We start from the raw sequence: 24,307 nt of genomic DNA on the forward strand, positions 1-24,307 counted from the left end.
TAACAAAAAACCTAAGATAGCAAAAACTATTCTCAATAATAAAAGAACCTCTGGTGGAATCACCATGCCTGACCTCAAGCTGTACTACAGAGCAATTGCAATAAAAAAAACGGCATGGTACTGACTGGTACAGCAACACACAGGTAGATCAATGGAATAGACTTGAAGTCCCAGAAATGAACCCACACACCTATGATCACTTGGTCTTTGACTAGGGAGCTAAAACCATCCAGTGGGGAAAAAAGACAGCATTTTCAACATATGGTGCTGGCACAACTGGCGGTTATCATGTAGAAGAATACGAATTGATCCATTCTTATCTCCTTGTACTAAGGTCAAGTCTAAGTTGATCAAGGAACTCCACATAAAACCAGAGACTATGAAACTTATAGAGGAAAAGTGGGGAAAAGCCTTGAAGATATGGTAACAGGGGAAAAACATCCTGAACAGAACAGCAATGGCTTGTCCTGTAAGATCGAGAATTGACAAATGGGACCTCAAAAAATTGCAAAGCTTCTGTAAGACAAAAGACCTGTCAATAAGACAAAAAAGCCACCAACAAATTGGGAAAGGTTCTTTACCAATCCTAAATCAGATAGGGGACTAATATCCAATATATATAAAGAACTCGAGAAGATGGACTCCAGAAAACCAAATAACCCCATTTAAAAATGGGGCACAGAGCTAAACAAAGAATTCTCAACTGAGGAATATCCAATGGCTGAGAAGCACCTGAAAAAATGTTCAACATCCTTAATCATCAGGGAAATGCAAATCAAAACAACCCTGAGATTCCACCTTACACCAGTAAGAATGTCTAAGATCCAAAATTTAGGTGACAGCAGATGCTGGCAAGATGTGGAGAAAGAGGAACACTCCTCCATTGCTGGTGGGATTGTAAGCTTGTACAACCACTCTGGAAATCAGACTAGCAGTTCCTCAGAAAGTTGGACATAGTACTACCAGAGGATCCAGCAATACTTCTCCTGGGCATATACCCAGAAGATGTGCCAATGTGTAATAAGGACACATGCTCCACTATGTTCATAGCAGCCTTATAATAGCCAGAAGCTGGAAAGAACCCAGATGTCCCTCAACAGAGGAATGGATACAGAAAATGTGGTACATTTACACAATGGAGTACTACTCAGCTATTAGAAACAATGAATTCATGAAATTCTTAGGCAAATGGATGCATCTGGAGGATATCACCCTGAGTGAGGTAACCCAGTCACAAAAGAACACACATGGTATGCACTCACTGATAAGTGGCTATTAGCCCAGAAATTTAGAATATTCAAGATACAATTTGCAAAACATATAAAATTCAAGATGAAGGATGACCAAAGTGTGGATACTTCGTTCCTTTTTAGAATGGGGAACAAAATACCCATTGGAGTTACAGAGACAACGTTTGGAGCTAAGATGGAAGGAAAGACCATCCAGATACTGCCCCACCTAGGGACCCCATAAACAACCACCAATCCCCAACACTATTGCATATGACAGAAAGATTTTGATGACAGGACCCTGACATAACTCTCTCTTGTGAAGCTATGCCAGTGCCTGGCAAATAAAGAAGTGGATGCTCACAGTCATGTATTGGATAGAGCACAGCATCCCCAATGGAGGAGCTAGAGAAAGTACCCAAGGAGCTAAAGGGGCCTGCAGCCTTATAGGAAGAACAAAGATATGAACTAACCAGTACCCTCCAGAGCTGTGTCTCTAGTTGCATATGTAGCAGAGGATGGCCTAGTTAGCCTTCAATGGGAAGAGAGGCCCTTGGTATTGCAAAGATCAAATGCCCCAGTACATGGGGAATGCCAGGGCCAGGAAGTGGGAGTGGGTGGGTTAGGGAGCAGGGTGGGGGAGGGTATAGGGGGCTTTGGGAATAGCATTTGAAATGTAAATGAAGAAAATATCTAATAAAAAAAGAGAATCAGAACTGAAAAGGGAGACATAACAACAGATCCTGAAGAAATCCAAAACACCATCAGATCCTTCTACAAAAGGCTATACTCAACAAAACTGGAAAACCTGGACGAAATGGACAAATTTCTGGACAGATACCAGGTACCAAAGTTGAATCAGGATCAAGTTGACCTTCTAAACAGTCCCATATCCCCTAAAGAAATAGAAGCAGTTATAGTCTCCCAGCCAAAAAAAGCCCAGGACCAGACGGGTTTAGTGCAGAGTTCTATCAGACCTTCAAAGAAGATCTAATTCCAGTTCTGCACAAACTTTTTCACAAGATAGAAGTAGAAAGTACTCTACCCAACTCATTTTATGAAGCCACTATTACTCTGATACCTAAACCACAGAAAGATCCAACAAAGATAGAGAACTTCAGACCAATTTCTCTTATGAATATCGATGCAAAAATCCTCAATAAAATTCTCGCTAACCGAATCCAAGAACACATTAAAGCAATCATCCATCCTGACCAAGTAGGTTTTATTCCAGGAATGCAGGGATGGTTTAATATACAAAAATCCATCAATGTAATCCACTATATAAACAAACTCAAAGACAAAAACCACATGATCATCTCGTTGGATGCAGAAAAAGCATTTGACAAGATCCAACACCCATTCATGATAAAAGTTCTGGAAAGATCAGGAATTCAAGGCCCATACCTAAACATGATAAAAGCAATCTACAGCAAACCAGTAGCCAACATCAAAGTAAATGGAGAGAAGCTGGAAGCAATCCCACTAAAATCAGGGACTAGACAAAGCTGCCCACTTTCTCCCTACCTTTTCAACATAGTACTTGAAGTATTACCCAGAGCAATTCGACAACAAAAGGAGATCAAGGGGATACAAATTGGAAAGGAGGAAGTCAAAATATCACTTTTTGCAGATGATATGATAGTATATATAAGTGACCCTAAAAATTCCACCAGAGAACTCCTAAACCTGATAAACAGCTTCAGTGAAGTAGCTGGATATAAAATTAACTCAAACAAGTCAATGGCCTTTCTCTACACAAAGAATAAACAGGCTGAGAAAGAAATTAGGGAAACAACACCCTTCTCAATAGTCACAAATAATATAAAATATCTCGGCGTGACTCTAACTAAGGAAGTGAAAGATCTGTATGATAAAAACTTCAAGTCTCTGAAGAAAGAAATTAAAGAAGATCTCAGAAGATGGAAAGATCTCCCATGCTCATGGATTGGCAGGATCAATATTGTAAAAATGGCTATCTTGCCAAAAGCAATCTACAGATTCAATGCAATCCCCATCAAAATTCCAACTCAATTCTTCAACGAATTAGAAGGAGCAATTTGCAAATTCATCTGGAATAACAAAAAACCTAGGATAGCAAAAAGTCTTCTCAAGGATAAAAGAACCTCTGGTGGAATCACCATGCCTGACCTAAAGCTTTACTACAGAGCAATTGTGGTAAAAACTGCATGGTACTGGTATAGAGACAGACAAGTAGACCAATGGAATAGAATTGAAGACCCAGAAATGAACCCACACACCTATGGTCACTTGATCTTCGACAAGGGAGCTAAAACCATCCAGTGGAAGAAAGACAGCATTTTCAACAAATGGTGCTGGCACAACTGGTTGTTATCATGTAGAAGAATGCGAATCGATCCATACTTATCTCCTTGTACTAAGGTCAAATCTAAATGGATCAAAGAACTTCACATAAAACCAGAGACACTGAAACTTATAGAGGAGAAAGTGGGGAAAAGCCTTGAAGATATGGGCACAGGGGGAAAATTCCTGAACAGAACAGCAATGGCTTGTGCTGTAAGATCGAGAATTGACAAATGGGACCTAATGAAACTCCAAAGTTTCTGCAAGGAAAAAGACACCGTCAATAAGACAAAGAGACCACCAACAGATTGGGAAAGGATCTTTACCTATCCTAAATCAGATAGGGGACTAATATCCAACATATATAAAGAACTCAAGAAGGTGGACTTCAGAAAATCAAACAACCCCATTAAAAAATGGGGCTCAGAACTGAACAAAGAATTCTCACCTGAGGAATACCGAATGGCAGAGAAGCACCTGAAAAAATGTTCAACATCCTTAATCATCAGGGAAATGCAAATCAAAACAACCCTGAGATTCCACCTCACACCAGTCAGAATGGCTAAGATCAAAAATTCAGGTGACAGCAGATGCTGGCGAGGATGTGGAGAAAGAGGAACACTCCTCCATTGTTGGTGGGATTGCAGGCTTGTACAACCACTCTGGAAATCAGTCTGGCGGTTCCTCAGAAAATTGGACATAGTACTACCGGAGGATCCAGCAATACCTCTCCTGGGCATATATCCAGAAGATGCCCCAACTGGTAAGAAGGACACATGCTCCACTATGTTCATAGCAGCCTTATTTATAATAGCCAGAAGCTGGAAAGAACCCAGATGCCCCTCAACAGAGGAATGGATACAGAAAATGTGGTACATCTACACAATGGAGTACTACTCAGCTATTAAAAAAGAATGAATTTATGAAATTCCTAGCCAAATGGATGGACCTGGAGGGCATCATCCTGAGTGAGGTAACACATTCACAAAGGAACTCACACAATATGTACTCACTGATAAGTGGATATTAGCCCAAAACCTAGGATACCCAAGATATAAGATACAATTTCCTAAACACATGAAACTCAAGAAAAATGAAGACTGAAGTGTGGACACTATGCCCCTCCTTAGAAGTGGGAACAAAACACCCTTGGAAGGAGTTACAGAGACAAAGTTTGGAGCTGAGATGAAAGGATGGACCATGTAGAGACTGCCTTATCCAGGGATCCACCCCATAATCAGCATCCAAACGCTGACACCATTGCATACACTAGCAAGATTTTATCGAAAGGACCCAGATGTAGCTGTCTCTTGTGAGACTATGCCGGGGCCTAGCAAACACAGAAGTGGATGCCCACAGTCAGCTAATGGATGGATTACAGGGCTCCCAATGGAGGAGCTAGAGAAAGAACCCAAGAAGCTAAAGGGATCTGCAACCCTATAGGTGGATCAACATTATGAACTAACCAGTACCCCGGAGCTCTTGACTCTAGCTGCATATGTATCAAAAGATGGCCTAGTCGGCCATCACTGGAAAGAGAGGCCCATTGGACACACAAACTTTATATGCCCCAGAACAGGGGAACGCCAGGGCCAAAAAGGGGGAGTGGGCGGGTAGGGGAGTGGGGGTGGGTGGGTATGGGGGACTTTTGGTATAGCATTGGAAATGTAAATGAGCTAAATACCTAATAAAAAATGGAAAGAAAAAAAAAAGAAAAAAAAAAAAAGAGCTCAGACAGGCAATCAAAGAAGATGATATCCATGCCCCTTGGACTAAATCCCTCCTCCAAAGTCAAATCATCACTTTAAACATGCCCAAGGATTGACAGATATCTGTCATTCCTCTCTAGCTACTTTTCCTAGAATGGGAGGCTCTTTACAGAGATAAATACCTCCCTACAGGTCAGGCAGAATCAGGACCAAGATGAAATCCCATGGCTATGATGAGCTTTTCAGCCAAGGGGCTTTCTCCATGGAAACCCAGCAGGCAGCCCAGCAAGCAGGGTATTGGGACCAGGTGCTTTCGCACACTTCAAGTCTGGGACAGAATCACTCTGCCTTCTAGCTCATGGGACCTTGTCTCTTTCTTTCTTTTCCTCAACCAAAATCTGGAAGAGACTCTTTCTGACTTTATTCTTAGAACTAATGTGAGCTTTAAAATTTTCCTGACCCTACAGCCACAGACCCCCTTCATAAAAACATCTTTTTTGTTTTGTTTTGTTTTGTTTGTTTTTTGAGACAGGGTTTCTCTGTGTAGCCCTGGCTGTCCTGGAGCTCACTCTGTAGACCAGGCTGGCCTCAAACTCAGAAATCCTCCTGCCTCTGCCTACCAAGTGCTGGGATTAAAGACATGTGCCACCACTGTCCAGCTTCATAAAAACATCATTGGGGAAGGTATGGCTTCTGAGTTCAGCTTTGCCTGTCAAGGCCTCAGAGATAAACACTAAGATAGATGATTTATGGCCACTCAGAATATTGGCACAACATCTCATCAGGCTGCTTCCATTTTTCAGGCCTTCACAGCAATGATAAAAACAGAAGGGGCCTGCTTTAAGTATGGCAAAAAGGAAGCCTGGAAAGGTAGGTGCCCTAAAGCTCCCCTCCCCATACCCAGAAATGCCACCCCACCCACCCACCCAAGACAGTCTGGCTCCAATGAGACTGTCATTCCCATTCTGACAAAGATGATAAACCACTGGAGCCTTTAAAACTTAAATTCGGGCAGCCCTCAGCCCTGACAGTAAGAGGGAAAACAGCTCCCGCAGAGGCTTTATGGGTTTCCAGCATCTCTGAAGACTCCCATCCAAAGATGGGAATAAACATGGGTGATAAACCATTCAAATGCTTCACTGATAATAGAGCAGATGAAACAATTCTAAGACAACAAGAGGTCCCACAGACTGAAAGCTAAAACCTAATTCCCAGGCTTCAACTTCTAGGCATAGAACTTTGCTTTCATGCCTTTACCACCAAACAAGTCTACAAATGGAAGGACCCTGCTGTGTCTACTTGCATGCTAAGCCCTCTTGTGGCCAACATCACCACCAATCTTTTAGAAAGAGATATCCTAGAGCTCTGGGACTTACTCTCACTAGTCAGCCAAAGTGGAAAAAAAAAAAAAGTTATAGAGAGGTAAATGATTATACCACTAATAATAATTATACTCATAAAAAGTTTTTTAAAAGCCCCTAGGTTACCCCCAAATTTAAGGGCCACTGTTAAATATAATACTCCCTACCTCAACTGGCTCTCCAATAAACCTATCTGGGTTAAACTGTAATTTCTATCAAGGTAGAAACTTAAAGTACTCACACAGCTGGTTAAAAACAGCTCCAGCATCACCATATCTGCCCTTCCTGCAGTCCATGAATACCCCTATGCTCACTACAAAAAAGACCTCAAGAGGATAGAGACTGCTACAAGCCTTAAGGTGATTAATAAAACCATGTGGGTCTGAGGATTCCCCAAAAAGGAGGTATCCCTTCTCTCCACCATTCCTGCCAATCTCCCTCTCTTAGCAATAGACATTAAAGACTGCGTTTTCTCTATCCCTCTCCACTCACAAGATTGACAAAGCTTTTCATTCTCAATACTCCCCATTAACAACTCAGGTCAGCATTACAATATGAGTGGACAATCCTCCCCCAAGGGATGGCAACCACTCCCATCTCCTGCCAGGAAGCTGCTGCCACAACAGTAAGGCCTTACTTAGACTACGGTTTCCATATCTATCATCAGATGGATGATGTCTTGGTGTGGGGAGACTTTTCCACCACCATTACCACCCCCATCTTAAGGATCAATTAATATCTTCCCTGTCCTATTATTTAAAATAGCTCCTCACAAATTACAGCTTATTCTTCACATCTCATTCTTGAGAATGTCAAATTTCCTTACTGCAATATGTTCTCTTAAATTCACCCTTTCCTTCTCTCAAACCTTAACACTTGCCTCTCTCCAAAGGTTTTTAGAAAATCTTGTCTTTGACTGTGGTTTTCCCTCCCCATCAATACCCTACAGCCTCTCTTGGATCTCTTATACAGGATAAAATCTCCTTTTCCCTTCAGAGGCAGTTGAGGCTCTAGGCACCATTAATACAGACCTAAAAGACATGACACTCGAATTAGGGAAGCAGAAAACCCGGCCTGATCAGGGGCACAAGTCCTTTCCAGTTCCTGAAAGCAACAGGGTACCTTGATTGCGGAGTCTGCGGACACACTCAAGGTACACACAGGACCCTCCACGGGATCTTAAGACCTCTGTGAGTGGATCACAACTTCTTCCAGGAGGCAGGTTCGAACACCAGATATCTGGGCACCTTCCCTGCAAGAGTAGAGCTTGCCTGCAGAAAGTACTCTGAACACTGAAACTCAGGAGAGAGCTAGTCTCCCAGGTCTGCTGATAGAGGCTAACATAATCACCTGAGGAACAAGATCTAACCAGAGACAACTACAACAACTAACTCCAGAGATTACCAGATGGCGAAAGGCAAACGTAAGAATCTTACTAACAGAACCCAAGACCACTCACCATCATCAGAACGCAGCACTCCCACCCCACCCAGTCCTGGGCACCCCAACACACCCGAAAAGATAGTCACTGATTTAAAAGCATATCTCATGATGATGGTAGAGGACATCAAGAAGGACTTTAATAACTCATTTAAAGAAATACATGAGAACACTGCTAAACAGGTAGAAGACCTTAAAGAGGAAGCACAAAAAAATCCCTTAAAGAATTTCAGGAAAACACGACCAAACAGGTGATGGAATTGAATCAAACCATCCAAGACCTAAAAAGGGAAGTAGACACAATAAAGAAAACCCAAAGTGAGGAAACACTGGAGATAGAAAACCTAGGAAAGAAATCTGGGACCATAGATGCAAGCATCAGCAACAGAATACAAGAGATGGAAGAGAGAATCTCAGGTGCAGAAGATTCCATAGAGAATATCGGCGCAACAATCAAAAAAATGGAAAATGCAAAAAGATCCTAAGTCAAAACATCCAGGAAATCCAGGACACAATGAGAAGACCAAATCTACAGATAATAGTAGTAGATGAGAATGAAGATTTTCAACTTAAAGGGCAAGCAAATATCTTCAACAAATTATAGAAGAAAACTTCCCAAACCTAGAGAAAGAGATGCCCATGAACATACAAGAAACCTACAGAACTCCAAATAGACTGGACCAGAAAAGAAAGTCCTCCCGACACATAATAATCAGAACAACAAATGCACTAAATAAAGATAGAATATTAAAAGCAGTAAGGGAAAAAGGTCAAGTAACATATAAAGACAGTCCTATCAGAATTACACTAGACTTTTCACCAGAGACTATGAAAGCCAGAAGAGCCTGGACAGATGTTATACAGACACTAAGAGAACACAAATTCCAGCCCAGGCTACTATACCCAGCCAAACTCTCAATTACCATAGATGGAGAACCAAAGTATTCCATGACAAAACCAAATTCACACATTATCTTTCCACGAATCCAGCCCTTCAAAGGATAATAACAGGAAAAAAAAAAAAAAAAACAATACAAACACGGAAAACACGCCCTAGAAAAAGCAAGAAAGTAATCCCTCAACAAACCAAAAAGAAGACAACCACAAGAAGAGAATGCCAACTCTAACAACAAAAATAATAGGAAGCAAAAATTACTTTTCCTTAATATTTCTTAATATTAATGGACTCAATTCCCCAATAAAAAGACATAGACTAACAGACTGGCTACACAAACAGGACCCAACATTCTGCTGCTTACAGGAAACCCATCTCAGGGAAAAAGACAGACACTACATCAGAGTGAAAGGCTGGAAAACTATTTTCCAAGCAAATGGTCTGAAGAAACAAGCTGGAGTAGCCATTCTAATATCGAATTAAATCGACTTCCAACCCAAAGTTATCAAAAAAACAAGGAGGGACACATCATACTCATCAAAGTTAAAATCCTCCAAGAGGAACCCTCAATTCTGAATATCTATGCTCCAAATGCAAGAGCAGCCACATTCATTAAAGAAAATTTAGTAAAGCTCAAAGCACATATTGCACCTCACACAATAATAGTGGGAGACTTCAACACACCACTTTTATCAATGGACAGATCGTGGAAAAGAAACTAAACAGGGACACAGTGAAACTAACAGAAGTGATTAAACAAATGGACTTAACAGATATCTACAGAACATTTTATCCTAAAACAAAAGGATATACCTTCTTCTCAGTACCTCATGGTACCTTCTCCAAAATTGATTATAAAATTGGTCACAAAACAGGCCTTAACAGATACAAAAATATTGAATTAGTCCCATGCATCCTATCAGACATCCATGGACTAAGGCTGATCTTCAATAACAACATAAATAATGGAAAGCCAACATTCACGTGGAAACTGAACAACACTCTTCTCAATGATACCTTGGTCAAGGAAGGAATAAAGAAAGAAATTAAAGACTTTTTAGAGTTTAATGAAAATGAAGCCACAACATACCCAAACTTATGGGACACTATGAAAGCATTCTAAGAGGGAATCTCATAGCTCTGAGTGCCTCCAAAAAGAAACTAGAGAGAGCACACACTAGCAGCTTAACAACACACCTAAAAGCTCTAGAAAAAAAAGGAAGCAAATTTCCCCAAGAGGAGTAGACGGCAGGAAATGATCAAACTCAGGGGTGAAATCAACCAAGTGGAAACAAGAAGAACTATTCAAAGAATCACCCAAACGAGGAGCTGGTTCTTTGAGAAAATCAACAAGATAGATAAACCCTTAGCCAGACTTACTAGAGAGCATATGGACAGCATCCTAACTAACAAAATCAGAAATGAAAAGGAAGACATAACAACAGATCCTGAAGAAATCCAAAACACCATCAGATCCTTCTACAAAAGGCTATACTCAACAAAACTGGAAAACCTGGACAAAATGGACAAATTTCTAGACAGATACCATGTACCAAAGTTAAACCAGGATTAAGTTAACGATCTGAACAGTCCCATATCCCCTAAAGAAATAGAAGCAGTCATTAATAGTCTCCCAACCAAAAAAAGCCCAGTACCAGATGGGTTTAGTGCAGAATTCAATCAGACCTTCAAAGAAGATCTAATTCCAGTTCTGCACATACTATTCCACAAAATAGAAGTAGAATGTACTCTATCCAACTCATTCTATGAAGCCACAATTACTCTGATACCTAAACCACAGAAAGATCAAACAAAGATAGAGAACTTCAGACCAATTTCCCTTATGAATATCGATGCAAAAATAATCAACAAAATTCTCGCTAACCAAATCCAAGAACACATCAAAACAATCATCCATCCTGACCAAGTAGGTTTTTTTCCAGGGATGCAGGGATGGTTTAATCTAAGGAAATCCATCAACGTAATCCACTATATAAATATACTACAAAGACAAAAACCACATGATCATCTCATTAGATGCAGAGAAAGCATTGGACAAAATCCAACACCCATTCATGATAAAAGTCTTGGAAATATCAGGAATTCAAGGCCCATACCTAAACATAATAAAAGCGATCTACAGCAAACCAGTAGCCAACATCAAAGTAAATGGTGAGAAGCTGGAAGCAATCCCACTAAAAACAGGGACTAGACAAGGCTGCCCACTCTCTCCATACCTATTCAATAAATTACTTGAAGTCCTAGCCCGAGCAATTCAACAACAAAAGGAGGTCAAGGTGATACGAATTGGAAAGGAAGAAGTCAAAATATCACTATTTGCAGATGATATTATAGTATATATAAGTGAACCTAAAAATTCCACCAGAGAACTCCTAAACCTGATAAACAGCTTCAGTGAAGTAGCTGGGTATAAAATTAGCTCAAACAAGTCAATGGCCTTTCTCTACACAAAGGATAAACAGGCAGAGAAAGAAATTAGGGAAACAACACCCTTCACAATAGTCACAAATAATAGAAAATACCTTGGTGTGACTCTAATTAAGGAAGTGAAAGATCTGTATGATAAGAACTTCAAGTCTCTGAAGAAAGAAATCAAAGAAGATCTCAGAAGAGGGAAAGATCTCCCATGCTCATGGATTGGCAGGATCAATATAGTAAAACTGGCTATCTTTCCAAAAGCAATCTACAGATTCAATGCAATCCCCATCAAAATTCCAACTCAATTTTCCAACGAAGTAGAAAGGGCAACATGCAAGTTCATCTGGAATAACAAAAAAATAAATAAATAAAACTAGGATAGCAAAAACTCTTCTCAATGATAAAAGAACCTCTGGTGGAATCATCATACCTGACCAAAAGCTGTACTACAAAGCAATTGTGATTTAAAAACTGCATGGTACTGGTATATCAAAAGACAGGTGGACAAATGGAAAAGAATTGAAGACCCAGAAATGAACCCACACACCTATGGTCACTTGATCTTTGACTAGGGAGCTAAAACCATCCAGTGGAAAAAAGACAGCATTTTCAACATATGGTGCTGGCAGAACTGGCAGTTAGCATGTAGAAGAATGTGAATTGATCCATTCTTATCTCCTTGTACTAAGGTCAAGTCTAAATAAATCAACGAACTCCACATAACACCAGAGACTATGAAACTTATAGAGGAGAAAGCGAGGAAAAGCCTCAAAGATATGGGCACAGTGGAAAAATTCCTAAATAGAGCAGCAATGGTTTGTGCTGTAAGATTGAGAATCGACAAATGGGACCTCATAAAATTTCAAAGCTTCTGTAAGGCAAAAGACCTGTCAATAAGACAAAAAGGCCACCAACAGATTGGGAAAGGATCTTTATGATTCCAAACCAGAAAGGGGTAATATCCAATATATATAAAGAACTCAAGAAGGTGAACTCCAGAAAATCAAATAACCCCATTACAAAATGGGGTACAGAGCTAAACAAAGAATTCTCACCTGAGGAATATCCAATGGCTGAGAAGCACCTGAAAAAATATTGAACATCCTTAATCATCAGGGAAATGCAAATCAAAACAACCCTGAGATTCCACCTCACACCAGTCAGAATGGCTAAGATCAAAAATTCAGATGAGAGCAGATGCTGGCGAGGATGTGGAGAAAGAGGAACACTCCTCCATTGTTGGTGGGATTGTAAGCTTGTACAACCACTCTGGAAATCAGTCTGAAGGTTCCTCAGAAAATTAGACATAGTACTACTGGAGGATCCAGCAATACCTCTCCTGGGCATATACCCAGAAGATGTGCCAATGTGTGATAAGGACACATGCTCCACTATGTTCATAGCAGCCTTATTTATAATACCCAGAAGGTGGGAAGAATCCAGATTCCTCAACAGAGGAATGGATACAGAAAATGTGGTTCATTTACACAATGGAGTACTACTCAGCTATTAAAAACAATGAATTTATGTAATTCCTAGGCAAATGGATGGATCTGGAGGGCATTATCCTGAGTGAGGTAACCCAATCACAAAGGAACTCACATGATATGTTCTCACTGTTAAGTGGATATTAGCCCAGAAACTTAGAATACCCAAGATACAATTTGCAAAACACATGAAACTCAAGAAGAACGAAGACCAAAGTGTGAACATTTTGTCCCTTCTTAGAATTGGGAACAAGACACCCATGGAAGGAGTTACAGAGACAAAGTTTGGAGCTGAGATTAAAGGATGGACCATCTAGAGACTGCCATACCTGGGGATCAATCCCATAATCAGCCTCCAAACATTGACACCATTGCATACACTAGCAAGAATTTGCTGAAAGGCCCCTGATATAGCTATCTCTTGTGAGGCTATGCCTGGGCCTGGCAAACACAGAAGTGGATGTTCACAGTCATCTATTAGATGGAACACAGCTTCCCCAATGGAGATGCTAAAGGGGTCTGCAACCCTATAGGTGGAACAACAATATGAACTAACCAGTACCCCCAGACCTCTTGTCTCTAGCTGCATATGTAGCAGAAGATGGCCTAGTCGGCCATCATTGGGAAGAGAGGCCCCTTGGTCCTGCAAACTTTATAAGTCCCAGTATAGGGGAACATCAGGACCAAGAAGTAGGAGGGGGAGGGTATGGGGGACTTTCAGGATAGCATTTGAAATGTAAATGAAAAAAATACCTAATTAAATAAAACATAGATGCAAAAGGAAATAATAAAACATCAAGAGACAGCTGATGAAACTTGACTGAAGGTAACCAGGTGGCAGGATATGGTTGCATTAAAGCTCTTGTTTTATGACTATTGCTGTAGTTATGTATGAAAAAAAAATCAAGTGAACATTTAATAACATAAAGGAATTTACATGTTAGGCCTGAGAAATCTTGGCTAAAGTATGGAAATTGTTACACTGCCCCAGTTTCTTCATATGTTTTGAGTTTTCACATCAGGGCATAAATGAACACACAAAGTTCACAGCACAGAGGCATTGTGGGCGGCCTCCTACAGCAAGCTAAGAGCCAGTGTCCTATGGTACTCCAAGCCAGGCAACTGGAAAGGGTTTAATCTGCTGTTCTTCATAGATTTCAGCCAATGCATGCTCTGTGATAGACACACCTGATGAGACAAAATCAAGTAAAACACAGTTATGCATGAGCCTTTCACTTGCATGCTGCTGGATGAAAATCATGGTGATAGCAGGTTGAGAAACACATCTCACACATAAGGACCGTCATTGTGAAGTATGAAATGCTCATCGATGATTTTCTCTATTTCCCCTTCTTCATAGCTCTTGTGTGTATTTAAGTACAGTTTTATGACTTTATGTGTATGCCTGGAGTATTTGCACGTGTTGGCTCATGTATGAGTATTAAGGAGTCTCAAATGTTATCTTGACCTTGTTTTCTGAGACATGCCCTGTGAGAACTGTGGCTAGACCATCTGCATGGGGCTACCAAAGGGTCTGTCTCCTTCTATCAATATTGGCGTGATATTGTAGGTCACATTGCCATGCAAGGCTTTTATTTCTTCACTAGATCTGAATTCATCTCATGTTTTCAGAACAAGTATTTGGTCTAGTGAGCTCTCAACCCTGCCACAAGATGGGAAGGTCTGATGGATAGTTTTTCATTTCATGATAATTCTCATGAGCATATTATGGTCCAGAAAGCATATGGTAGTTTGTGGGGGTCAATCCTCTGTTGAAACTGTTTTTACAAAAAGCATAAGCAGCTGAAAAATGAGTATATTTTCTGATTCGTAGAATTTTTTGTAGAAAATTACAAACTGGAGAAACCTTTGGTTATTATCAATTTCCTATAATGATGAGCATCCTGTGGAACTGGGAAATTTAGATTAAAAGGACATATTATGACTTGTGTTAAGATCTGAAGTGTGGCTTTGCTGACTCAAAGGGCAACACAAGTGACCATGTTCTTTGATGAGTCTAGTCTCCTAGGCAGAGGAGCCCTGGTATTTTAGGATTTTTGAAAGGAACTAGTTTGGCCTCGTGTTTGATGTACCTAAAGGATTCTGTTATTTTGCCTCTCAGAAACACATTTCATTCACATTGTCTTAAGGTATGGAGCAGTTGCCTTGAGGGGAGATGGGCAGACATATGCCTCAGGTTCATTGCTTCCAGAATCCACAGTCTAAATATTGTAGTACCAAATAATATTTCACAATGACAGGAAATATATAATGAGGTAACAAATTTCAGAGCCTTGCCATTTCTACCATTTCCAAGACCTCATAAGAAAGGCCATGAAAATCTTTCATTGCTTGCTTAGAAGAATTTTCCAATCCAAGAAGCTCATAGAAAGGATACTCCCTAAATACGATGGTACTCCACACTGGGCCATGACTTCTACTTACAATGTCATAGTATGTCTTGAATATTTAGTGCTGAGAAACACTGACACTGCAAGTCCCACCTGTTTGAACCAGGTACCACAGGGGCTACAGCATGGAAAGATGATGAATCAGGTGGGAAATGTAATTCTCTCACCTGGACTGCAGAGTCAGGATGGCTGTCTCTTCATAGCAGGAAGTTTATGTGTATGACTTCTTTGTCCATGCACTAGTGCATAGGGAACAATGATGTCAAAGAGTAGAGAGCTAATTACTCACACTCTGTAGGAGATGGGGTTACAGAGATGGAGTCCTGGTTGGTGGAGGTGTCTGACAGGTAACAAAAGGTTGTATACACTGCCTCTTCTGGCCTGGTTCCCCCTGCAGCAGTTCTGCTGTACCAGGCCGAACACAGGCCTGTGGTTTAGGAACCACGGGCCTGGGCCCAATGATCAATCCTTGAAAGAAGACACAGAGAAAGAACTCTATTAATGACATTGACACTGAAGGATTTAGCATAGAGCTGCTGTGTGGTACCACAGGTCTCCACAGAATTCCTCTCTTCCTAACCCGTGCTCCTTTTCACCAAAAACTCCTCCTTCCTCTTTCCCTCCATCCTCTGCCCTTGGTCCATCCACTGCTGTCTGCTTCTGACTCAACTTCCTCAGATATACATAAGCAGTATTTAGTTGGAAAGCTCGTTCTAGGCTCACAGAAATCTAAAGGTTCGTGCTCTAAAACTGGGTGCAGCCTGTCAATAGTAGAGTGCCTTTGGAAAGGAAAGATCAAATATACATGTGAATGTTGGCAGTCATGCCAACTCAGTTTCCTTGGGACTTCATTCTCCATTGTTTGTTATCCCTTACCTGGATGTTCTGTGTCTTCTACTTCGAGTGGGAAAGCAGAGAAACCTCCTGAATGGGTGAATAATATGTCTCCTCACCCACTTCCATAGCCTTCTGCTGTTCCTGTTCCTGTTCCTGTTCGGGGTTATAGGTGCCTCCTGGAGACGGCCCTTGGTAGATGTTAATTCAAGGATGGAACATCCAGGTTTCTGTTTGCTTGTGGTATCCTCCAAAAAGGACAGCACATCCAGAGGTGTGAGACTAAATGAGATGGTAATTCCTGTCTCTTCAATCTCAGCCTCCTTTTTTATCCCCTTGGATGTTTTAGCAAACAAATCAGTAGCATCTGTCTCTGTAGCATTTATATTCACTATATTCACATAGTCATCCTGTGGGGCAGAATTCACAGGTAAGGTATGTATAAACAGGTGACCTGGACCTACAAAAACACTTGCTACTTTTGTCATTTACCTGCTGCACAATGTTGCCATTTTTTGATGCCACCATGAATGTAGGCAGAGCCAATTCACTCCATCTCCTCTTTAAGGGAAAGGGAGGAAGGATGATACGACATGCAGGTGACTTGACTGAGTGTCTTTTTTGAAGTTGTACTATTTGTCCAGGATGGTAATGGCTTTTCTTCTTGAATAGTATATCGTTTTTCGCCAGGGTGTCTCTAAAGTGAGTTGTTCTTGCCCTGTCCAAGTTCTCCACTGCCATGTGGCTCAGGGAACATATGGTGTTCACCAGGCTGGAGATGGACCACCCTGTTTCACTGAATGCTGATGGTAAATTTGCATCACTCAGATCTGTGCATGTTTCACTGGATGCTGATAGTAAATTTGCATCACTGAGATGTGCCCATGAAAATTTGTCTGCCATGTCCTTTACCTCAAAAGGAGGATGATGGGACCACCACAATCTCCTAGAAGTAAAAAACAAAAAACAAAAAAAAACCCACAAGATCAGGTACAGGAGTTCTATACAAATATATACAAATGTCAACTTGTATATAATGAAAACAAAGCTATCTCTAACATTGTGATGGTGTATCATGTGGTCAAAGAGAAAAAACACAACACAACACAACAAAACACAACAAAACAAAACAAAGAAACAATTTTAAAAACCAACCCAACCACAAAACAGTTATGAGAAAGCTAAGAAAGATAACATCTGGACAAAACTTCACTCTTAGAGGTTGAAACAAAGGGCAAAGAAACAAAGAACTGGTCCATTTAAATGATGAACAGATCTGAGGAACCCTTGACTGAATCACCCAGAGAGGACAGAAATTGTTGAAATGTAAGGTATGCTGGAGACAAGTAGAATCCTTGGGAACTCTAGGCAACCTTGAACTGCAGAGGGTTGAATGTCCTCTTTTTTTTTTTTTTTTTTTTTTTTTTTTTTGGTTTTGGGTGGATAGGACATGGCAAGTCCAGAGATAGTTAATAGAATAGAGATAGTTTATAGGATAGGAGAACTTTTTTGATCATCAAAACTTGGAGAATATAATAGTGGCAATGTGTTCAAAGTATACAATGTGATAAAATTTCTTATTTTCAACACCTATTTCATACTACCAAACCATTTAAAATCCAAAAATGTCAAAGTGCTGTACTCATTTATAAATAGAATTACAGGTACTAGAAAATAAGAAACAAAAGTAAAAGCACAAATTAATCTAAAAACCACTGAAGAGATAGAGATAAAATTGAAAAACAACAAGAAACAAACTCAAATTCTTATTATTTTTTTCAGAGTTGAGGACTGAACTCAGGGCCTTGAGCTTGTTAGGCAAGCACTCTCTACTACTGAGCTAAATCCACAGTCCCAAACTCAAATTCTTGAGGTCAAATCATATTAGCTAATAAATTCAACATCTTAAGATGAAATCACATCCAGTATGTCTGTTTCCAAGTGATTAATAGCATCAGTGTCTACCTGACCCAGTGTCTGAGTCTGCAGTCAACCAAGCAACAGCTTCTCTGCAGCAAGAGGCTAAGATTCAGAAACAGTCAGTGACTTCAGTGGGCAGGGCCTAGATGAACAAATGATCTCCAGTGACGCCATGGCAAGAAAGTACCCAATCATGCTAGTCACAAGCAAAATAATTTTTTCTTTGTACCTACCAACACTGATTTACTCTTCTCATGACCAAATCCCTGAGAAACAACATCCAGGGTGTAAGTTTTACTTAGTCTCTGGCTCTCAGTGAACCTGGACAGCACAGCTGGAGACGAGAAAATGGGTCTGAAGCAGATGTTTCTGTGGCTTTTGCAGGTCTCAGTTCTGTGAATGAACCAATTTCTCCTCCTGGCTTCCACTGCCCTGGTGTTTCCTAACCTCCACAAACAGCACCCTCTCTATAAACCACGAATTCAGAAACAGGAGATGGTGTGAGTCCTCTGTCATTCAGACTTTAAGGAGGTCATTTTGACTATCATGAGAGCAGCAATAACATCAAACTTGAATGGACTCAGAGGGCTTTGTGCTGACCTCAGTGAGAGACATGGTTACTCACTAGTTAGAGAGTGAACACACAGGCTTCTTTGATGTCTTTTTCACTCAGACCCTCAAATTCTACATGACTTTGCCTACCTCAAACTTTCCCATCTCCACAGGCAATGTAGCAGATCCCTTTTTCTTAAATTCATATTGATAAGAATTTGATTAATGAGAACCAAAGGAATGGAGGCCTGTCCTTAACACTGTGATGCCATGAGGAAATGTGCTGCCCTTCAACACTGCCAAGAGCATGTTTTTGTCTCATGAGTTGCATATGGGAAAGGAAAGGTTCTTACTATGATGGGAAATTAAAATAGGCAGGGAAATGGCATGAGAAATATCAAAGCTGGTGGGTAGGTTCCAAGTACATGGAGTAGTCAAACGCCTTTTTTAAACAGCTACTATGTACATATTAATAAGGGTTTTAATGTATAAAAACAATGTACAAAATAGCAAAGAAAAATGAAAAGAGAATAATAGAAAACTGGATGATTAAAAACAAAACACTGGAAGCAAATGCACAAACTAAATCCAAAACTCTAACTAGTAAATCCAAACCCCTACCCCAACACCAACCCACCAGGAAGCAAACTCACTATGTTCAGGTCGTGGGGTTCACAGATGTTCAATTCCAAATATGGGAAATAAAAAATGAAGATCTCAGAACACAATTACAATCCAACTGCTCTTAGCCAACAAGCAGCTAGCTTATAGCAGTATAAGAACCAGATCCAAGACCAGCTGCTGCTGTACATGGGACTAGCATTTCTCACAATGACTCCTTGTGAGCTCACGGGACCTGTGACATAAACACATCTAATGTCAAAACTCTTTACCAGTTTCACCTTTTCATGGCTCCTCTCAAATCCATGACTTTAAGCAGCTTCTGAGAGGCAGAGGTTGGTTTGGCTCAGGCTTTCAGAGGTTCAGGCACAGCATGATGGAGGGCTCAGCTGCTGGCACTGGCAGCAGAGTGTGAGGCAACTGGTTTCAGTGCATTATCAATCTCCCAGGTCTCCTAAGGACCCACTGCCTCCCAGCAGGCCACACATCCAAGGTTTCCCTAACTACTCAAACAGGGCTGCCTAAGGGGACCGAATGTCTAAACACATGAGACAGTACAGGACATATCACATCCAACCCATGACAAAGACCTTTTACTCTTAACAGCAATCATCAATAAAGACAAAGAAAATGACACTTTGAGGAAGATGTGGTTCTCTGTGGTATGGACACTGGCTTCAACTAATTAGGAATTTATGTAGGGTTCATTAATGGTTAATAATACTTAAGACCTATCATTCTGTATCAACACTTGGCTTCTAACAGATTTATCATCTCTGCACTCAAAGTGTTCAATGCCTTTTGACTTGAACTTATACTTGTGGGTTTAAAGGATTTGGGGTCCCTCAATGGCACTAAGGTGCTATAAGATGTTCTGTGTCGACTGCAATCCCAGGGCATGTAAGGAGAATCTACAGGTGTCCAAAGAAGCTTCATCACAACTGTTCCATAGGATCCTTTCCTGATTTCTCATCAGAATCCCTAGATCTCATGAGACAGGAATTGGTGGTTCCAGCATTATTGAGAAACTCTTGCCATTTCAGAGTACTATACACAAAAAAAGATGGTTTGACATCTGTGTTTGAATGGATGGTTATAGCAAAATTTGGATCACTGAGATCTGTGCATGAAATTTTTTCAGGCATGCTCTGAACCTGAAAATGTGGACAATGACACCACCACAATATGCTAGAAAAAAAAAAAAAAAAAAAAAAAAACAAGAGCAGGTCTAGGAGGCAAGGCTATGGCTATCAATTTGTATATCATGAAATCCAAAGCTCTCAAGCAGTGTAATTATGTATCATGTGGTCAGAGATTTAAAAAAAAAACTAAACAGAAAAACAAACAAGAAACCAACCCAACTCCAAAGCAAGTATGAGAAAGCTAAGGAAGATCATACCTGGAAATAACTGGGATACTTAGAGGATGAAACAAAGGTCAAAGAAACAAGAGCAAAAACTTGACATGCAAAAATTATTGAAATGTTACACCTGATTAGTAGATACAAATAGGATCCATCTAGACAACCTTGTATTTCAGAGTGTTGATAGTCCTTAAAGAAAAAGATTGCTCAATTCACAAAAGAGATACCAACATGGATATAACCAACATGCACCACCTGTTGACTCCCTTTTACTACTACATCCTGAGTGTGATGATACATTCAAGATCTTGTGAACATGTAAAGAGATCAATGTAAGTACAAGATTGAAAGAGTAATACAGTCTCTTCCAAGAAGGACAGCCCAAGCCCAACAGATTGGATAGTGGATCTTACCTACTGGCAACAAAGTATAGTAGAGATCAATGGTCTTCAAGCTGCTTCACTAGAAAAACAAAGATTGTTACGAACTTAGTCTACAAATTTAGTATTATCCTATTATCAAAAACATAACAACACACACACACATGCACACATATGTATCACAATGTGTAAGTTAATTTCCTTGCTGACAATCTATGTGTACATTTGAAAATGCATTCTTTGGTAGATCATACAACAAGCAGGTAAAGATGTCAAGGGAAGAGGCCAGGCTCAGCCACCAAGAATGAAATGCTGGCATAGTATGAAGTAAACAAATACATAGGATTGGTCATGTGGAGCATGGAAGTTCCAGAGGTATACTGAGCTTATCTAGAGCAATGACTGAGTAGGTTGACTCTTAATCAACAGGCACAATGTAGGCACATGTGAGGGGCTGCTGCAATATAACAAAATAAATGAAAATGATCCAAGTTCACTATGTGCATGTATAGGAGTGCTACAAGAATATTCCTTACTTTACATAGTTAAGGTTTCAAATGCAAAATATAATAATAAAACAGAATACAATATAGAAAAGCAAAATTGTTGAAGGAGAACCATTTTATATAAAAAAAAAAATGAGCACACAAGCAGAAATCATGCCTCAAACCAAAAACAGTGAGGGTACAAATCAAAAGGAAACACAGATGATAAAATCCACAGCAACAGAGAGTAAAATTCCCAGAGTCAAGTCTTAAGAGTCTAGTAATGCCCAAGTGTATCAGGACCCATGGTGGAATCCAACTGCCCTCCATCCAATAAGAATTTCTCTACAACATCAGGACAAACTCCAGCACACTGCAATGTCTTCTATAGAAAATTTTTCCATCCTTTCTCTCAAAGTTTGCCATGATGTCACTGCAAGGGATGGATCAGTAACCACGGGAATGACCTAAAGAAGTTTCTCTATACAACCTTAGAAACTTCATTATTTTTTATCATAACAGTGAACAAATCCTCAACAACTTGCAACCTAAGGGACAAGAGCTATCCCTTCTCCCAGGCTCTCAAAGGAGAAGGAAGGCATGGCAGTTGGTGAAGCTAGTGAGTTGGCAAGGTGGGTCAGAAGCAGCTGGTCACATGGCTTGGGTAGGCCCTTGATGCATCCAGTCACCCAACTTCTCCTGCTCTCTAAAGTACAGGGGTTTCGTGATCTTCCCAACTAATCAGCACAACCTGCTAGAGATCAAGCATTCAGACACATGAGAAGGTGCGAGACCTTTCCCATCAAACCTTGAGGAGGACACTTTGATTTTAATAAAAGGATGTCCCATAATAAGGAAGAGGATAGACTGTGCATCTATGGTTAGGGATATGGGTCTGCACTATTTTGAGAGTGACCCTACAGACAGTTTCAATGGCTTTTCACTAACACCATGCATTCCATAAGAACCCACTACTACAGACATCATTGTCTCTGTGCTCCTGATATCTTAAACTTCTATGGATGGTCGTCTAAAACTCTCATTTGAGACTGCAATGCTGTGGACTGTCTTACATGGCATGTTTTGGTTTGGGGGTGAATGGGATGTGGCAGGTCTGGAAGATTATTACTAGGATAGGTGATCTTTTTTAAAGCTCATCAATGCTTGGGGGATGTAATGGTACAGGCAATGTATTTGAAGTGCACACTCTCATGGAATTCCTTATTTTCTATATCTACATCATACTAGCAAAGCATGTAAAATAAAACAAATTAAATGTCAAAATGTTAAAGAATCATACTTATTTATGAGTAGAATTAAAGGTGGGAGAAAGCAAGAACAAAAGTAAAAGCACAAATTAATGCAAAAATGCTCAAGAGATCTAGATCAAAAAAACTAGGAAACAAAACTGTTGAGATCGGATTAGAAAACAAACTCAAGCTCTTGAGGTGAAATCAGATTAACTATGTCTGCTTCCAAGTGATCAATAATATCAAAGTCTATGTGACCCAAAGTTTACATCCAGACACTCTGCAGCCAACCAAAGAACAGCTCTGCAGTGTGAGAACAAGACCCAGACCCAGCCTCAGGATCAATGGACGGGGTCTGCAAGTCTGCACAGAGGCTCCAGTGACTTCACTGCAAGGAAAGAATGAATCATGCTACTCACAACCAAATTTTTATTTTTCTTTGTACCCACCAACACTGATTTACTTTCCTCATAACCAAATCCCTGAGAAACAACATCCAGTGCATAAGTCTTACTTAGTCTCTGGCTCTCAGTGAACCTGGACAGCACAGCTGGAGACGAGAAAATGGGTCTGAAGCAGATGCTTCTGTGGCCTTTGCAGGTCTCAGTTCTGTGAATGAACCAATTTCTCCTCCTGGCTTCCACTGCCCTGGTATTTCCTAACCTCCACAAACAGCACCCTCTCTATAAACCACAAATTCAGAAACAGGAGATGGTGTGAGTCCTCTGTCATTCAGACTTTAAGGAGGTCATTTTGACTATCATGAGAGCAGCAATAACATCAAACTTGAATGGACTCAGAGGGCTTTGTGCTGACCTCAGTGAGAGACATGGTTACTCACTAATTAGAGAGTGAATACAGGCTTCTTCAATGTCCTTCTCACTCAGACCCTCAAATTCTACATGACTCTGCCTACCTCAAACCTCCCCATCTCCACAGGCAACGTAACAGATCCCTTTTTCTTAAATTCATATTGATAAGAATTTGATTAATGAGAACCAAAGGGATGGAGGCCTGTCCTTAACACTGTGATGCCATGAGGAAATGTGCTGCCCTTCAACACTGCCAAGAGCATGTTTTTGTCTCATGAGTTGCATGTGGGAAAGGAAAGGTTCTTACTATGATGGGAAATTAAAATAGGCAGGGAAATGGCATGAGAAATATCAAAGCTGGTGGGTAGGTTCCAAGTACATGGGGTAGTCAAACTCCTTTTTTTTTTTTTTAAACAGCTACTATGTACATACTAACAATGCACAAAATAGCAAAGATAAATGAAAAGATAATAAAAATGGATGATAATTTTTAAAAAGAAAGCCAATGAGTTAACTAAATCCAAAACTATAAAGAGTAGATCAAAATCCAAGCCCCAAAACCAAACACCATGAAGCAAACTCACTATGTTCAGGTCCGTGGGGATCACAGATGTTCAGTTCCAAAGATTAACAATAAAATATAAAATTCTCAGAACACAATGCTTAGTCTGACCACCCTAAACTAACACACAGCTCACTTTACTGCTCACTCTCAGCTGCTGCCTTATACAGGTGAGCAACTATCACTTCTCATAATGGCTATTTGTGAGGTCATGGGAGCTAAGGCCCAATCA

The 24,307-nt window shown here is 40.3% G+C and overlaps 1 long non-coding RNA gene across 1 annotated transcript; it reads right to left on the bottom strand.

Moving 5' to 3' along the window:
* Positions 1-13,804: 13,804 nt before the first annotated feature.
* On the bottom strand, positions 13,805-24,239 carry 4933404G15Rik (RIKEN cDNA 4933404G15 gene). Its single transcript, NR_045920.1, has 6 exons — positions 24,098-24,239; positions 21,000-21,048; positions 16,623-17,076; positions 16,173-16,540; positions 15,464-15,764; positions 13,805-14,073 (listed from the first exon to the last, which is right to left on the bottom strand). It is a non-coding gene; the product is annotated as an RIKEN cDNA 4933404G15 gene (long non-coding RNA).
* Between the last annotated feature and the right edge of the window lie 68 nt (positions 24,240-24,307).

Source organism: Mus musculus, chromosome 16, assembly GCF_000001635.26.
Source record: "Mus musculus strain C57BL/6J chromosome 16, GRCm38.p6 C57BL/6J".
In the NCBI taxonomy this organism is placed as follows: Eukaryota; Metazoa; Chordata; class Mammalia; order Rodentia; family Muridae; genus Mus; species Mus musculus.